This window comes from Ursus maritimus, unplaced genomic scaffold (genome assembly GCF_017311325.1).
Source record: "Ursus maritimus isolate PB19 unplaced genomic scaffold, ASM1731132v1 scaffold_20, whole genome shotgun sequence".
In the NCBI taxonomy this organism is placed as follows: Eukaryota; Metazoa; Chordata; class Mammalia; order Carnivora; family Ursidae; genus Ursus; species Ursus maritimus.
Window position 1 is genome coordinate 9,909,242 of NW_024424453.1, and position 17,225 is coordinate 9,926,466.

A 17,225-nucleotide genomic window follows, 5' to 3' on the forward strand; every position below is an offset into this window, starting at 1 on the left:
ATAAATAAAATCTTTAAAAAAAAAAAAAAAGAAGAGAAACAATGTGAAGAGGTGCGGAGTGAAGGTGGCCGTCTGTGAGCCAAGGAGGGAGGCCTGGAATAGATCCTCCCCCACAAGCCTCAGGAAGGACCGACCCTGCTGACACCCTAATTTTGGATTTCTAGCTTCCGGAACCGTGAGACAATAAATTTCCATAGTTTAAGCCACTGAGTTTGGGGTACTTTGTTATGGCAGGTCTAGCAAACTACACAGGCGGTAAGAGTGTATCTTCAAATTGTGTACTAGATTTTGTGTGTTTGTGAGTGGAGGGACATGGTTCTCCTCCTTCCTCTTCCTAGCATAGAACATAAAAGTGCTAGGATGATGAAGGGAGACAGGTTCCGTAAGAAAGCATAATAATACTAAACAAGTGGGCAAAAGTGGATCCGTGTGCTCTGCTGCATATTCCGAATGCCTCAGACCTTGGGCAAGGAGTCTCTGTTCTCAGGGTCACAATGGAGGACTGGGTGTTATCAGACCCCTGACTAAGGAAGGCAAGATAAACCCTGGAAAGGTGTACCACATTCTGCTGGGAATTTTTGTCAGGCAAGATTCCTCACCACTGCCCCTGTGGGAATGGGGTGGGTAAAATCCTCAATTAGGAAGCCTCGGGGCCACGGGGGCAGTGGACAAAGGGAAGGGAGCCCTCTAGCAGGGAAGGTACATGACTTTCCCGGGACCAGGAGGGCTCCGCCCCAGAAATGAAGTGTCCTATTTGGAAGTAACCCCTTCTAGGTCCAGGGTAGTTCACGATCACTTGAGCCACTTGGTGGGGGGGAAAGATGCACTGGGGGTGTTTAGGGTCATTCTTCGGTCTCTCACAGTGGGGAATGTGGTGACAAAATGAGACTGCTGGGTCTGCTGTATTCAAGGAAAGTATCTTCCCTGAAGGCGGTGCATCTAGAAATCATTCAATCAGCAAACTCCTAGAATTAATTAACACCGACTTCGTTTGTTTGTTTGAGAGCTAGACATCGAACCTTGGTGATACATTGGTGGCAATGGACTAGTCACCCACTCTCCCCCTCCACCACCCCAGGCACACATCTCACAGGTTCAGAAAAAAGATCTTAATTTAAAGATTCTTCTCTTGGGTCCATTCTGATCAGAGAAGAAATTTTGAGAGCTGTTTACCACTGAAAGTGGTTCAGTTGTTTGGGATGAGAAAGTCTAGGACTAATCCCTTGTCACCTGCAGAGGCATCAGCAATCCAGGGCACTTAATAAATGGTACTCAACAGTATTTGAACCCAACATTCGGTAATGAAAAGCCAGCTAGGATACCTTCAAGTTTATAAAGTTTGTTTGAATGCTCTTATTCATCTGGGAGCTGGTAGGGAGAGGATCTGTTATTTTTCATAAAGAGGTTTCCCATGAAGAGGTTAATAGGTTTGATCCCAAAGTTAAGAAGAGTCCCCTCCACTCTCTCTAAGGTGATGCTTGAGGGCCTAAGGGCTCAGTGATTCTTCCCCTCAGGTGTATGGAGAGATTCTTTACCATCCCTAACCAGGGAGGAAGGGTACCCCTTTGTAAAGAACTTAATCTGGAGGCAGCAGTGTGCAGACTGGGATTATAAATGGTATACTGGCAGCAGAATGACCTATGGTGTGTGTGTACAGGTGTGACAGAGGGAGCGTTGTCGGTGGAGAGCAGCGCATAAGCTGTTGGTCCTGGGAGCTACAAGTCTAGAGACTGAATGGCGAAGGCAAAATACATATGGAGAAACCTTAGTACCTTTTCACACACAAGTAAGGTCAGAGAGAGAGACTAGCCTTCGTGAGGCCTGAGACGTTCTCAGAGAAGGGGTGTAGCAGGATGCGTCTATTTTCTCCCTTCTCCTTTTCTCGCTGGTGGAAAAACACGTAAGAACACTTTCGAGATGGCCACAGGATTTTCTGGGCAGTGTGAACACGCTCATCACCAGAGAGCTATTGCATCTTAAATGAAGACATCTGTGAAGGCCTCTTTCCCGCCTCTCCTCCACCTCCCAGAATGCTCCGCCTGAGAACCATCTAGATGGCATTTGGTGGAGTGAAGAGACAATTACCGGCACACAAAAAGAGAATGCTCTAAAGGCACAGAATGAAAGAGGAACGTCTTTGTTTCCAGGGAGTCCTGGGGAAGGTAAAGTTGGAGTAGGAGAGTTTTCTCTGCTGTCTCTTAGGTGGCGGCTGTGTGGAGGCATTAAGTGTTATGAACTAAGGTCCCACCCCAGTCAGAAATCAAATCAGAAGAAATGCATTGTTTTATATATTCCTTTGGACTCTGTGTGTCTGATGGGTTGACAGTAAGACAATTTAGATCTAGATTTTACTACCCACGCTTTCTGTGAGAAGCCAATAATCCTAGGGTTTCAGGAACATGTGTGATTTATTTTTTCCTAGACGGAGGGCATACTGCTTAAAACACTGGGTTTAATTTAAGAATCATTACTTGAATTAGGGTTCTTGTGTTTTTCCTTGCCAGCCTGTTACAGCTGGAGAATGGGGAGGATAAAAGATGTGATGGCCATTATTGGATGCGTGCCTACTGTATGCCAGGTTCGTGTATACATAATACCTTTTTTTTTTTAAGATTTTATTTATTTATTTGACAGAGAGAGACAGTGAGAGGGGGAACACAAGCAAGGGGAGTGGGAGATGGAGAAGCAGGCTCCCCACCGTGCGGGCTCAATCCCAGGACCCTGGGATCATGACCTGAGCCGAAGGCAAATGCTTAACGGCTGAGCCCCCCCGGGCGCCCCTACATAATGCATTACTAATCCTCACAGAACTTCAAGAGGTAGATAGTATCACCTCCATTTTCCGAAGGAAGGACTTGAAGCTCAACAAGTTTAAATGGTTTGATCAAGGTGAGGAGCTTGGATTCAAATTTAGTTCTGCCCTATTCCAAAGCCCTGTCCAGGTTCTGCTCATTTTACCACACCCATCCCCTAGGATGTATCTGAGTGTGTGTGTGTGTGTGTGTGTGTGTGTGTGTGTGTGTGTGTGTAAAGAGCCCTTTTTTGAGTAGAATGGCATCACTTACATGACCAGAGGCCTTAATCTCTTAGGCCTTCATCTCAGCAGCCCTAGGACAAAATGGTATGACTGATTCCCACCCCCATCTTGAAGGCTCAAATGAGGCTTAAAGCTGGGATCATCTGGTTGAGTTATTTTTTTTAACCATCAGTATCAAGTGAGACACTTTCAAAGTGCATTACTCCTCTGAATGTATTCATATGTGGGACACTGAGTGAATTCAGTGGGAGACTAAAAGGATTTGGGGGCCTTCAACGAAATGTTGATTTATATGCACATATTTTGCCAAGTGAGATTTGTAAATTATAATATTTTATTCAATCCTTTCTTCTTAGCCGTGCAAAATATTCTGGAAACAACTTATTTCATTACGCTAAAGAGCAAAGAAAGAGCTACAGGAGGTGATAGTACCAGGTCTGTTGTGGTGGGGGTGGGCAGGGTGGGGGAGAATGGAATAACCTTTAGTGTAAATTGAAATCCATATGGCTACAGATGATATAGTTGATATCGTGCCATTTAACTTGTTTTGATGACTGCACTTTTTAGAATCTCCCGTAGTCAACAGTGGTAAACAAAACCTTTGAAAATGTTACTTCTCAGAGGTCTTACCATCAAGGAAAAAAATCTCATTCTAGCCATTCTTGCCTCTGCTTGATAAGGAGATCAGAGTTTCATTTGCTTGTCCATTTTGTGCTGTGCCTACAAACATATTTAGCATGTTGGTTCTCAGCAGTTTTTCTTCTTAATGTAATCACTGATCGGGGGTGCCTGGATAGTTCAGTTGGTTGAGCCTTAGTTTGGCTCAGGTCATGGTTCCAAGGTCTTGGGATAGAGCCCCATATCCAGCTCCCTGCTCAGCGGGGAGACTGCTCCTGCCTCTCCCTCTGACTCCCCACTCATGCTCTCTCTCTCTCTTTTTCTCTCGTGCTCTCTCTCTGTCAAATAAATAAATAAAATCCTTAAAAAATGAAAAAAATGTAATCACTGATCACTTATATAGTTGGAGACATTGACATACTTTTGGCTTTATAAGGGTCTCTGAATCTAACATATCTTGCAAAGCTGTGCTTAGTCATAACATGGTGTCATTGGGAATGCAGGAGGGAGCTTTTCTCATAGCTCAGTTAATGCTTAACATGCTTTATTTAGTGGCAGAAAGCAAAGAAGGTAGTAGATGATATGTGAGAGCTATGAAATCCATAAAATTTTCCTAGAAATTCTGAAGCAAATTAGTGATTTTCTTTTAATATATAACCTGAAGTTATGATTAACATTAATATTTAAGGGGCTATGCAGTCCACTAATAATGAACTATGAGGGAGATAATTATGTTTGGTTCTGAGGAGGCAATGACAAGAGAAGGATACTATATTTACTCATATTTTTCTCCATGTTTGCATACCTGCTCATTTCCCACTACCCCTGCCAAACTCTACCTCTAGTTTTTGAGGGTAAAATCTGGTTTCTCCTCAGAATCTGCCATAGTTTTCTAGGGTAGGTGCTGTAGTTGGCAATGGCAGCAGCTGATATGGGGAAGCCCTTGTGAGGGCAGTTGAAGGAGCCAGAAAGTTCCTGTTCCTTCCATGTTTCCTAAGGGTTGTCAAGTTGGATAGTTTCTTAGCACATGGCTTCCTTCTCTGGGGTCTCCAGGTCATGGTTATACTTGAAGGCATTATAACCTGCATGATTTCTCCTCGCTTCCCCATTAGAGTTGTAAAATATTTTCCTTAAGGCAGAGATGGTTACTTAGATAAATGTAGAACACTTCTGTAGTTGCCTCCTCATGTTTATTCACCTGGATTGAACCTAGTTCCATTCAGAACATCCATTCAGTTCCATCCACTCTCTCCTATCTCAGATTTGTAAATGCTCATGAGTTGTAAAGGCTCTTCTTCTTCCAGGGGAGTTTAAATGATACGTAAGTGCCCATGTTCCATTTTAAAAGCATAGAAGATTCTTGGTTTTTAGTTTCATGTACTAAACACTTGGAACAGTTTCAAGCTGAAGATGTTTGTTAATTTTCATTCAATATTTCATTCTTTTATTAGACTCTATTACATCTTTCTCACCAATCCCAGAAAGAACCATAGGTGGGATTATTGTTATCATTATTTCGTCTAAATGTCCCTCCTACAGAGCATACTAGAAAAGTTTTTAGCCCTCTGCCTATTTCTATTCAGGTTCTCTATTGGGTATAAGAGACATCCTAATGCTGGTGGTAAATATCCAGTCTTGGTTTTAGAAGCAGGCCCACAAAAGAATTAAAGAACATAGAAAACATTGAAAATAATAAAGGAGAGAAAAATGTTAATGAATGCCACACAGGAATAATAACCCCTGTAATCGAAAGTGTCTAAATCCCGTTGGGCTGCTATAGCAAAATGCTATCAACTGGGTGGTTTATAAGCAACAGTAATTTATTTCTCAGAGTTCTGAAGGCTGCGAAGGTCATGATCAAAGCACCTGTGGATTTGGTGTCTGGTGAGATCCACTTCCTCGTTCATAGATAGCTGACTTCTCACCACAACCTCACATGGCAGAAAGGACAAGAGAGCTCTCTGGGATCTCTTTTATAGGTATATTAATCTCATTCACAAGGACTCCATCCTCGTGACCTAATCACATCCCAAAGGGCCCTCCTCCAAATATCTTCACATTAGAAATGAAGTTTACAACATATACATTTTAGGGGAACACAAACATTGAGTCTATTGCAGGATGGAATAAAATGAGGTGCATTTCTCCAGAATTTATTTCTTTAGTGTCTCAAGATTGAACTTCTGAAAAATACACAAGGAAAAGTCCCTCACTTTAAGGACTTAATATAATGGAGATCTCTTTAGTATCCTGTGAACTATCCCTTGCCGGAGTAAGGAGACTCAAAAAACAGACAGACAAAATAACAAGAGGCTGAAGACAGGTCTATATAAAGTGTCCAAACTGAAGCACATAGAGAAACAAAATTTGAAATACAGAAACAAATGTTATAAACATGTGGGACTCCGGTTAACACATATGTGATTACAGTTCCAAAAGGAGATGGGAAAGAGAATGTGGCAGAAATATTTGGAGATCTAATGGGTAAGAGTTTTCAATGATCTCTAAAAGACATCAACTCAGAAGTTGAAAAAAGCCCACAAACTACAGATGAAATTAAAATTTCAAACTTCAGTCACATAATATTTTTGAAAACCCAAGACAAAAAGATTAAAAACCAGAGGCAAAAAGAACATCTTAAAAACAGAATAAAGACACAATCCTTACAAAGATCGACAGTAAGATTTATAGCAGACTTCTCAACAGAAACAAGAAAAGCCTTGGGTGAACTCGATGATATTTTAAAAGTGCTCAATAAAATATTTTTACCAACCTGGAATTCTATATAAAACCAGAAAAAAATGAAAGTGAAATAAACTTTTTCTAAAGTATCATATTCCCTGTCCTTAAACAGTATAGTAGGGGATATGGATACAAACCTAAATTACAGTGTAATAGCACCATAAATATTACAACTGTGTCAATAGCCGGCATTATTGGGCGTTTCTCAAATCCAAGGCATTGTCTTTTCCCCCAGCTTTATTGAGGTGTAATTGGTATGCAAAAACACACGTAATTAATGCGTACAATTTGGGGAGCTCGGACATATGTATGCACTCATGTTACAGTCGAGGTAATAAATATATCCATCACCTCTAAAAGTCATATCTCCCCCTTGGTAAGAAAACAACATGAGATCTACCCTCCTAAAATTTTTTTGGTTGTACAATACCTTATCGTTAACTATGGGCGCCATGTCGTACACCACGTCTCTGGCACTTACTCACGTTGTATAACTCACTTTATACCCATTGAACAATGACTCCCATGTCCCCCTCATGCACCCCCTGGTAACCACCATTCTAACGTCTACTTCTATACCTTTGACTATTTTGCATGCCTCATACAAGAGGAATCATGTAGTATTTATCCTTTTGTGACAGACATTTCACTTAGCGTAATGTCTTTCAGGTACACCCATATGTTAGCATTTCCATGTCAGGTACGTCACAAATGTTAGCATTTCCCTTTCTCTAAAGGCTGAATAATATTCCATTGTATGTATATACCACATCTTTTTAAAAAAAGATTTATTTATTTTAGAGAGAGACAGAAAGAGAGAGAGAAGGGGGAGGGGCAGAGGGACATGGAGAGAGAATCTCAAGCAGACTCCCCACTGAGCAGAAGCCCAAAGCAGGGCTCAATCTCACGACTCTGAGATCATGACCTGAACTGAAATCCAGTCAGACTCTTAACTGACTGAGCCACCCAGGTTCCTGCCCCCTCCCCACACATCTTTATCCATTCATCTGTCAATGGACATTTGGTTTCTTTCTATATCTTCACTATTGTGAATAATGCCACAATGAACTTGGGAGTGTAGGTATCTCTTCATGATCCTAATTTCATTCAGGGTATATATACCCAGAAATGGGGTTGCCCAATCATATGGTAGTTCTATATTTAATTTTTTGAGGAACCTGTATACATTTTCCCATAGTAATTGCACCATTTTACATTCTCACCAACAGTGTACAAGTGTTTCAATTTCTCCAGATCCCTACCAACACTTACTGTTTTATTTTATTTTTTTGATAATAGCCAACCTATTAGGTGAGAGGAGATAGGAGGTTTTGATTTATATTTCCCTGCTGATTAGTGATTTTGAGCGCCTTTTCAGGTGCCTGTCGGCCATTTGTATGTCTTCTTTGGAGAAATGTCTACTGAAGCCCTTTGCACATTTTTTAATTGAGTTGTTTCTTTGCTATTGAGTTGTAGGAGTTCCTTATATATTTTGGATAGTAGCCCTTTATCAGATATACGGTTTGCAAATATTTTCTCTCATTCTGTAGGTTGCCTTTTACACTCTGTTGATTGTTTCCTTTGCTGTGCAGAGTTTTTAAGGTTGATGTATTCTGCCAAAGTTTCAAAATAGCCAAAGTAAAACAAATAAATCACTAAAGTAGTAATTGTTTAAATTTATTCTGCACACACTAAAAAGACAGTTTACAACCCAAGAATACTCAAACCAGAACAGGGAATGAGGCTCAGGGATATATTGCTATAAAGCAGCCTATACAGTGAGAAGGCAGTGACTGTGTATTCTTTACAGTGATTGGTTATATTACAGTTTTCAGTGGTTACCTCGTATCAGCCTTGGGAACCAGTCAAGTTTTGCTTAGCATTTCCAGAGGCGCAAGCAAGAAATGATCTAGATCAAGTCAACCTTGCCAAATAAGCTAAATAAGGCTTTGTTTGTAAGCTTTGTCTCCAACTTGTCTATTTTTACTTTTGGTGACTGTGCTTTTGCTGTCATATCCAAGAAATCATCGTAGAGACCACTGTCAAGATTTTGCCCCATGTTTTCTTCTAGGAGTTTTATAGTTTCAGCTCTTGCATTTAACTCTGTTATCCATTTGGAGTTAATATTTGTGTATGGTGTGAGATAAGGGTCCAGTTTTGATGTTTTGGATATGGCTATCTAGTTTTCCCAACACCATTTATTGAAGAGACTGTTCTTTTTCCCATTGTGTATTCTTGGTACCCTTATCAAAGGTCAGTTGATCATATATGTGTGGGTTTATTTCAGGGCTCTCTCTTGTGTTTTATTGGTCGATATGTCTGTTTTGATTGCTGTAACTTTATAACATATTTTGAAATCAGGAGGGGCGATGCCTCCAGATTGTTCTTATTGCTCAAGATTGCTTTGGCTCTTGGGGGTCTTTTGTGGTTCCTTATGAATTTTAGGGTTTTTTTTTTCTATTTTGGTAAAAAAAATGTCTTTGGGATTTTGATAGAGATTGTATTAAATCTATAGATTGCTTTGAATAGTATGGACATTTAAACAATATTAATCCTTCTAGGGTGCCTGGGTGGCTCAGTCGGTTAAGTGTCTGCTTTCAGCTCAGGTCATGATCCCGGGGTCCTGAGATTGAGTCCCACATCCCCCCCCCCTCCCTGCTCAGCGGGGAGCCTGCTTCTCTCTCTGCCCCTACTCCCTGCTCATGTTCTCTCTCTCTTTCTCAAATAAATAAATAAAATCTTTAAAAAAAAATAAACAATATTAATCCTTCTAAACCAAAACATCGGATGTCTTTCCATTCATTTGTGTTTGCTTTAATTTCTTTCCTCAATTTTATAGATAAAAAAACACTCAGACTGAGAGAGGTCACCTTCTTTTTATTTTCTTCTCAAAGTTATAACCTAATCAGTGGAAATCAGAGTTTAAATCTTGGCCTTCAGATATTGTGACCACTGTACATAGATTTTGATGGGAACAGAAAGGAAGAGACCTATCTTAGAGGAAGAGGGAGAGGAACTAGGACGGGACATCTAAACTAAACCTTGAGTTATCTAGGGACAAAAGAGGAATGATGAAAAAGTCTATGTTGAGGTGTATATTGCCTGTGCAAGAGAGCTAGAAAATTCAAGCTAGGGGAAATGCTTTGAAGTACCCATGCCACTCCACAATAAGCAAATTTACCATTCTCCTTTCTAAAGTTGGGATTATGGTTCTTAAAAAAATAGGATTTAGTCTGTGGCCATTCCTAAGGAACAAGGTCAAGGTCCTGACATGTACAAGACGATCAACTGTCCCTCTTCCATATACCATGAAATTGAAGGAGACTGTTCTACATCTGAGCACTTGGGTTTATTTTAAAAAGAATCTCATTCTGGCAAGTTGGGAAGAGATATAAGCAAGAAGGATTGAAAAATGCAAACTAGAGGGATAAAAGTTGAATATTATGCCTTTTCACTGTGGTGTGCTCAGCTTTTACCTCTGAGCAATCACATTCGTTTTGAAACCCCACATGACTGCTAATCTGCAATGATGCAATGGCGTAGGTCACTTCACCTTGGAAGAATGAGATGAATCACTTCAACTTTCAAAGCACGTACTTCATTTTTTTCCTTTAAAGTAAAGATGAATTCTTGCCAAAAGCAAGGAAAAATCATTAGAGTGTTTAATTTTTCTCTGACAATGTCTGTCACTTATTAGCGTTTTTTGAATGAATTGTCCTTTAATTTTTTTTGATGGGATAAAATGATTTTCTCTAAGTACTGAATTTGAAATAGTCATGGGAAGAGACAGAGTTAGGGAATGTGAGATGAGAGACACACAGACTGAGAAAGAGAGAGAGAGATTAAAAGCAGAATAGATTGTGGGGGAAATAATATACTACCATGGCCTTCTAGAAAAACATTTACCCTTTCTCCTCTTCAGCTACCTTTTAACATTTCAGAATAGAAGTTTCTGGGGCAGAATTATGGTGAGTTCATACAGGGGTGAGCTGGAGCCTTGGAATCCCCTTTGTTGGTGGGTCAGATTTACAATCTCTGCCCGTCTCTTTACAGGCACAATATGCACTTGACAGACATTAGGTAAACGGAAGGAATTTTTAATAATGAAAGAAGAATTAAAAGTATTTTCAGTATGGTCACAGCCCAATTCCAACAGTATTTAAGATGGACTTGCTGTTGAGGTTACTTTTGTTAACTAGCGTTTCTAGCTTAGTTTACCAACTCTGCTGATAGGGATGCTTCTTGTGCTGGGCTTTCCTTGGACTCTTTCTGGTTAGCTGAGTTAGCTTGCACCTAGATGAGCAGATCTTGGAGACAGCTTGAAATTTATGTGATGTGGTCTAGTACTCAGAGCGTGGCACTAAGTGTCTTAAGATCTGGGGTCAAGTTTGGTTCAGGTCCTCACCTAGTGGCTGACTATTGGAGTCACTTCTTCTGCATCTGGAGTACCAGATCTACTTCTGCAGAATGGGGGTACCAGATCTACTCTGTTTATTCGGCACAGGCAGCTATGGTAATGGTCAAATGAAACTGTTACATGTGAAATAGCTTTGACAAGTACAAAGAACTCCACAAATGTAACAGAAGGCCATTACTAAAGAGAAAATTGCTTAGTTGGAAGTCTGGATGCTTGTGCCAGCCTGGGGAAGGACTTAGTTAATGCAATACTTTCTTATTCTTGTAAGGGGTGCTATGAAGAGGACACTGGGTTTGTTGCCAAGTGTTCTAGTATTTTGCTTGCAGACTGTGCCAGAAAGGAGTATAACCTGTGGGAGGGCACCCTGATGAGGTGTAATGCATGTTGGTCCTGCTTCAGAGAGACAAAACTGGACCCCAGGGGAAGGTCTGGTATTCATCTAATGAGGGAACTATCTAAACTCTGGAGAAGTTTCCTGTGAATGAGATCTGCATCCTTGTCCCTGTCAGTTCTGCTACAGATGTCACAAGTGTCTTGGGGTGAGGCAGAGGGGAAGAGAGTGGGTCACTTTGACAAACATCGCACATGCAGTTGAGGACTATAATCTGCTGTTTTTCATTATTTTTTCAAACAGCATTTATTGAGCACCTGCTCTGTGCTAGGCCATGTATTAGAAGCTTGAAGGATTAAGAGAGGCAGATGTGATTGGTATAAGGTTCCTGCCATTAGGATGCTTAACAGGTGGGGAGACGGACATGGAAAGAGCCCAGCGGTACAACCGTGTGATGCTGTCCAAGCACAGGCAAGAAAGTGGTTAATTCTGCTCAGGATAGAGTGAGGAAAGACTCCACAGACTTCACTGAACTGGGTCTTCAGGAATCAGTATGGACTACCAAAGATGACAAGGAGGGAAAAGTCTTCCTAGTTGGAGGAAACAGCATGTTCAAAAGACTGAAGGGAGTGAATAAATGTGGTGTGATTGTTGGGCGTGTGAGTATGGGGATGAGTGGAGAACAGTGATGAGAGATGATGTTAGGAGTGTAGAAAGATGCCAGATCATGAAGGCCCTATTTATCTGGCTAATAGACCAAGGGTTCATAATAATAATCTTGGGTTCCCGTTCTATGATATTCTCCAAGATCCATGAAGATAACTTTCTCTGTCAGTAGAGTGGAACTCAGCAGTTGTTCTCAAGGTGGGGAATAAAGAAGGGTTCAAGTGTTTTAAACTCCTCTAGGGTTCATAGAAGAAAGAGTAGATAAGCTTGACAAAGTACCCCCAGAGATTCTCAATGTCCCCTAAAGGAAGTCACAGGACCAATTTGGGATGAGAAGGGCTGGGTAGAGCTGGGGACACGGGTCTCTTCAGTCAGTATTGAACAGTGTTGCTGCCTCACTCTGATTCTCAGGGCCAGATGCACCTGGAACATGGAGGCAGCTCTCACAAAAGCCTGGGCTTGAAGTAGAACATCCTGGCACATCTGCGCTAGAATGCTTCTACATAAAGTCTTTAAGGCTGACCTTCTGAGATGCCTACAGAATTGCAGAGAAGCCTGATACCTTTTAACCTTCTGCAGTAAGCTTGAAGCCTTTGATTTTCTCCTTAAGGAGTCTGAGGAGCTGGAACAAGATGAAGAATGTCCTTCCGTCGGCTGGCAATTCAGCATATGCAGGCCCCTCGTGTACTGAACCATCTTCTCCCTTCATCTCATAGGTACCTATCATTTTAGATGCCATTGATTTTATTACTACAGTTATTAACATGAAACCATCTAGCAAACCAGACACTATTTTCTCGTCTATATGTACTAACTGTTGTAGTTGTGTTATTATCATTGCTTCCAGTACTTACAGCCATAACTACCAGCCATAACTACCATTAACAGGACTTCCTTGATCAAAGAATTCTTTGAAAGATTTCATTTATCTATTTGACAGAGAGAGAGAGAGCACAAGTACGGGAAGCAGTCGGCAGAGGGAAAGGGAGAAGCAGGCAGAGAGCCCGATGTGGGGCTCGATCCCAGGACCCTGGGATCATGACCTGAGCCAAAGGCAGATGCTCAACCAAGACTGAGCCTCCCAGGTGCGCCTCCTTGACCAAATTTCATATGAATATTTATTTTGATTCTTTGAAATTCCTTAAAGACTTACTCTAATTTTACCCAGATTCAGAATAATTTTGCTTATGATAACATATTATTCAGGAGCCAAATTATCCCTTTGGTTATATAGAAATAATATGAGCAATATCATCTGTTGGATCTTCAGAATATATTGTGTGTGTATCATATAATTACCATAGAAATAACATAGAAATGTGCATACTTCATATTTTCTACAATAATTATTGCTTGCCTAACATGGGTAAAATTGTTCAGTTGACTAGATACCTTACATAGAAGACAAATTAAATGATGGCCAGATATACTGTAAGCCTTAGGCTTTATTTTCCTATTTACAGTTGTTGGGTGTGATGGTTACTTTTTTAAAAAAATTTTTTTATTATATTACGTTAGTCACCATACAGTACATCCCTGGTTTTTGATGTAAAGTTCGATGATTCATTAGTTGCGTATAACACCCAGTGCACCATGCAATACGTGCCCTCCTTACTATCCATCACCAGCCTATCCCATTCCCCCACCCCCCTCCCCTCTGAAGTCCTCAGTTTGTTTCTCAGAGTCCATAGTCTCTCATGCTTCATTCCCCCTTCTGATTACGCCCCCTTCTTTATCCCTATCTTCCCCTACTGATCTTCCTAGTTCTTATGTTCCATAGATGAGAGAAATCATATGATAGTTGTCTTTCTCTGCTTGACTTATTTCACTTAGCATTATCTCCTCCAGTGCCGTCCATTTTGCAGCAAATGTTGAGAACTCGTTCTTTCTGATAGCTGAGTAATATTCCATTGTATATATGGACCACAACTTCTTAATCCAGTCATCTGTTGAAGGGCATCTCCATATCACAACAGATTGATTTTAAACTAAAGATTAGTAGTTAGAGACACAGTAAGGCACATTATATTATTCTTAAAGGATGTATCCAAATAAGTGGATATACAATTATAAATATATATGCCCCTCAAAGGGGAGGCAAGATACACAAGCATCCCCTTAAACCACAATAAAGAGACATATAGATAAAGGAAAATATGTTAGATAGTAGGGGACCTCAACACTCTACTATCAGCAATAGACAGCACCCATGCAGAAAACTGACAAAGAAACAAGGACTTTGAATGCCATACTTGATGAGTTGGACCTCATAGATATATAGAACACTACACCCCAGAACCAAAGAATATATTTATTCAATGCCCATGGAAATTCTCAAGAATAGACCATGTTCTGGGTCACATAAAACAGGTCTCAACCGATACCAAAAGACTGAAGCATTATTCTGCATATTCTAGGACCCACAACGCTTTGAAATTGGAACTCAACCACAAGGAAATATTTGGGAGAAACTCAAACACTTGGAGACTAAGAACCATCCTGCTCAGGAATGATTCGATAAACCAGGAAATCAAAATCAATTTAAAACAATTTATGGAGACCAAGTGAGAAAGAAAACACAGTGGTCCAAAACCATGGGATACTGCAAAAAAGGCAGTCCAAGGGAAATACATAGCCATCCAAGCCTCACTCAAAAGAATAGAAAAAAATCTAAAATGCAGTTTTTATATTCTCACCCCAAGAAGCTGGAATCAGCAACAGAGGGACAGGCCTAATCCACGCACAAGGAAGTGAGTTGACACAAGATTAGAACAGAAACAATGAATTAGAAACCAGAGTACAGTAGAGCAGATCAACAGAACTAGAAGCTGGTTCTTCGAGAGAATCACTCAAAATTGACAGACCACTGGGCAAGACTTATCCAAAAAGAATAGAGAAAGGAACTAAATTAATAAATTATGAATGAAAAGGAGAGGTCACAACCAACACCAATGAAATTGGAAGGATTAGTTGAAACTTTTATCAAATAGCTCTTTATGCCAATAAAGTAGCAAATCGAGCAGTATGGAGGCCTTCCTGGAAACCTGTAAACTACCAAGACTGAAACAGGAAGAAATTGGATTTTTTAAACAGCCACTCTAATTCATGGAGATGGAAATTGAACAGTGATAAACAACCTTCCAAAAACAACAAAAACCCAGGCCCGGACGGGCTTTCCCCGGGGAATTCTACCAAGCATTCAAAAGAAGAAATAATACCTATTCCTCCTAAAAGCTATTTTTTCAAAACAGAAACAGGAAGGAAAGCTACCAACATTCCTATAGTGCAATATTACTCTTGATCCCCAAACCAGGTAAAGATCCCCATCAAAAGGAGAATTACAGACCGATTTCCCTAATGAATATGGAACTCCAAAATCCTCAACAAGATCCTGGCTACAAATAGAATCCAACAGCAAGCATGTGAAAAAGGATTATCCATTCATGACCAAGTGGGATTCATCCCTGGGATGCAAGGGGTTCAACATTCGCAGATCATCACATTGGGGTCTTAGATTTTATCCAGAAAGAAAAATTCAGAAATCAGTACATTTTCTCAAATAGATGCAAGAAAAGTATTTGACCAAAAATACAGCATCCTTTCCTGATTAAAACCCTTTTCAGAGTGTAGAGATAGAGGTACATTCCTCAATCTCATAAAAACCATCTATGAAAAGCCTACGAACATATCATCTACTATGGGGAAAAGCTGGAAGTCTTTCCTTTAGATCAGGAACACTCCACAAGGATGCCCACTCTCACCACTATTATTCAACATAGTACAGAAGTCCTCGCCTGTAACAGCAATCAGACCACAAAAAGGGATCAAAGGTATCCAAATCTGCAAAGAAGAAGTCAAAATGTTCTCTTCACAGATGACATGATACCTATATGGAAACCGCAAAAGAATCACATGCCCAAACTATTGAGAGTGCTATAGAGCAATTCAGTAATGTGTAGATACAAAATCAATGCTCAGAAATCAGTATGCATTTCTATAACGAATACCAATGTTTTAGACTTTAAGAAAGAGAAATTAGGAATCCATCCCATTTTACAATAGCACCAAAACCATACATACTTAATATTCTAACCAGAGATGCAAAGAACTATATTCTAGAAACTATCAAATCACTCTTGAAAGCACATTGAGGAAGATTCATAAAAAGATGGAAAAATATTCTATGCCTGCGATCGGAAGAATTAGAATATTAAAAATGCCCATGCTACCCAGAGCAATCTTACACCTCAATGCTATCCCTACAAAATACTTCTGTGACATTTTCAAAGAACTGGAACAAATAGTCCTTAAATTGTAGGTGGAACCGTAAAAAGGCCCCAATCGCCAAGGAACTGCTGTGAGAAAAACAAAGCTGAGTAGCACAATGCCGGATTTTCGAGCTGTACCACAAAGCGCGACACAAAAGACAGCATGGTACTGGCACAAAACAAACACATAGACCATGGAACAGAATGAGAACCAGAAATGGACCCCGGCCTTTGGGCAACTAATCTTTGATAAAGCAGGAAAAAAACATCCGGGAAAAAGACAGTCTCTTAATAAATGGTGCTGAAAATTGGACAGCCATAGCATGCAAAAGAATGAAACTTTGACCACTCTCTCTCACACCATACACAAAGATAAACCTCCAAATGGATGAAAGACCTGGATTGACAGGAATCCATCAAAACTTTAAGAGGAGAACTACATAGGCAGCAAGGCACCTCATACATTTCGCCAAGTCAACATTTTCATGACACATCTCCAAAGGCAAGAGAGAACAACAAAAGATAAAAATGAACTTGTGGGACTTCATCAAGATAAAAGCTTCGCACAGCCAAGGAAACAGTCAAAAACAAACAAGAGGCAGCTCCACTGAATGTGGAGAATATCATTATCAAAAATGATAAAGCCAAGTAGTTAAAAAAGACTGGTATCCAAGATCTACATGAAGAACTCTCTCAAACTCCAATACACGAGAAACAAATAAACAAATCAATAAAATGGGCAGAAGATATGAACAGACACTTTTCTAACTGATGAATCAAAATGGCTAACAGACAAAATGAAAAAATGTTCAGGATCATTAGCCATCAGGAATACCAAATCAAACCACACCTAAGATACCCCTACCAGTTAGAATGGTGGCAAAATTGATACAAGGCAAGAAATAAGCAATTGCTTAGAGGACAGGAGAAAGGGATCTCTCCTACATTGTTCAGGTAATGCGTTGGTACAGCCACTGGAAAACAGGTGGAGGTTCCTTAAAAAGTTAAAAATTGAGCTACCCATGGACTCCAGCAATTGTCACTTTTACCGGGTATTTTATCCCAAAGATAAAGATTTTAGGAGGAAGGCCATGGATGCACCAATGTTCATAGCGGCATTGTCCATAATATCTAAATCAGCAAACC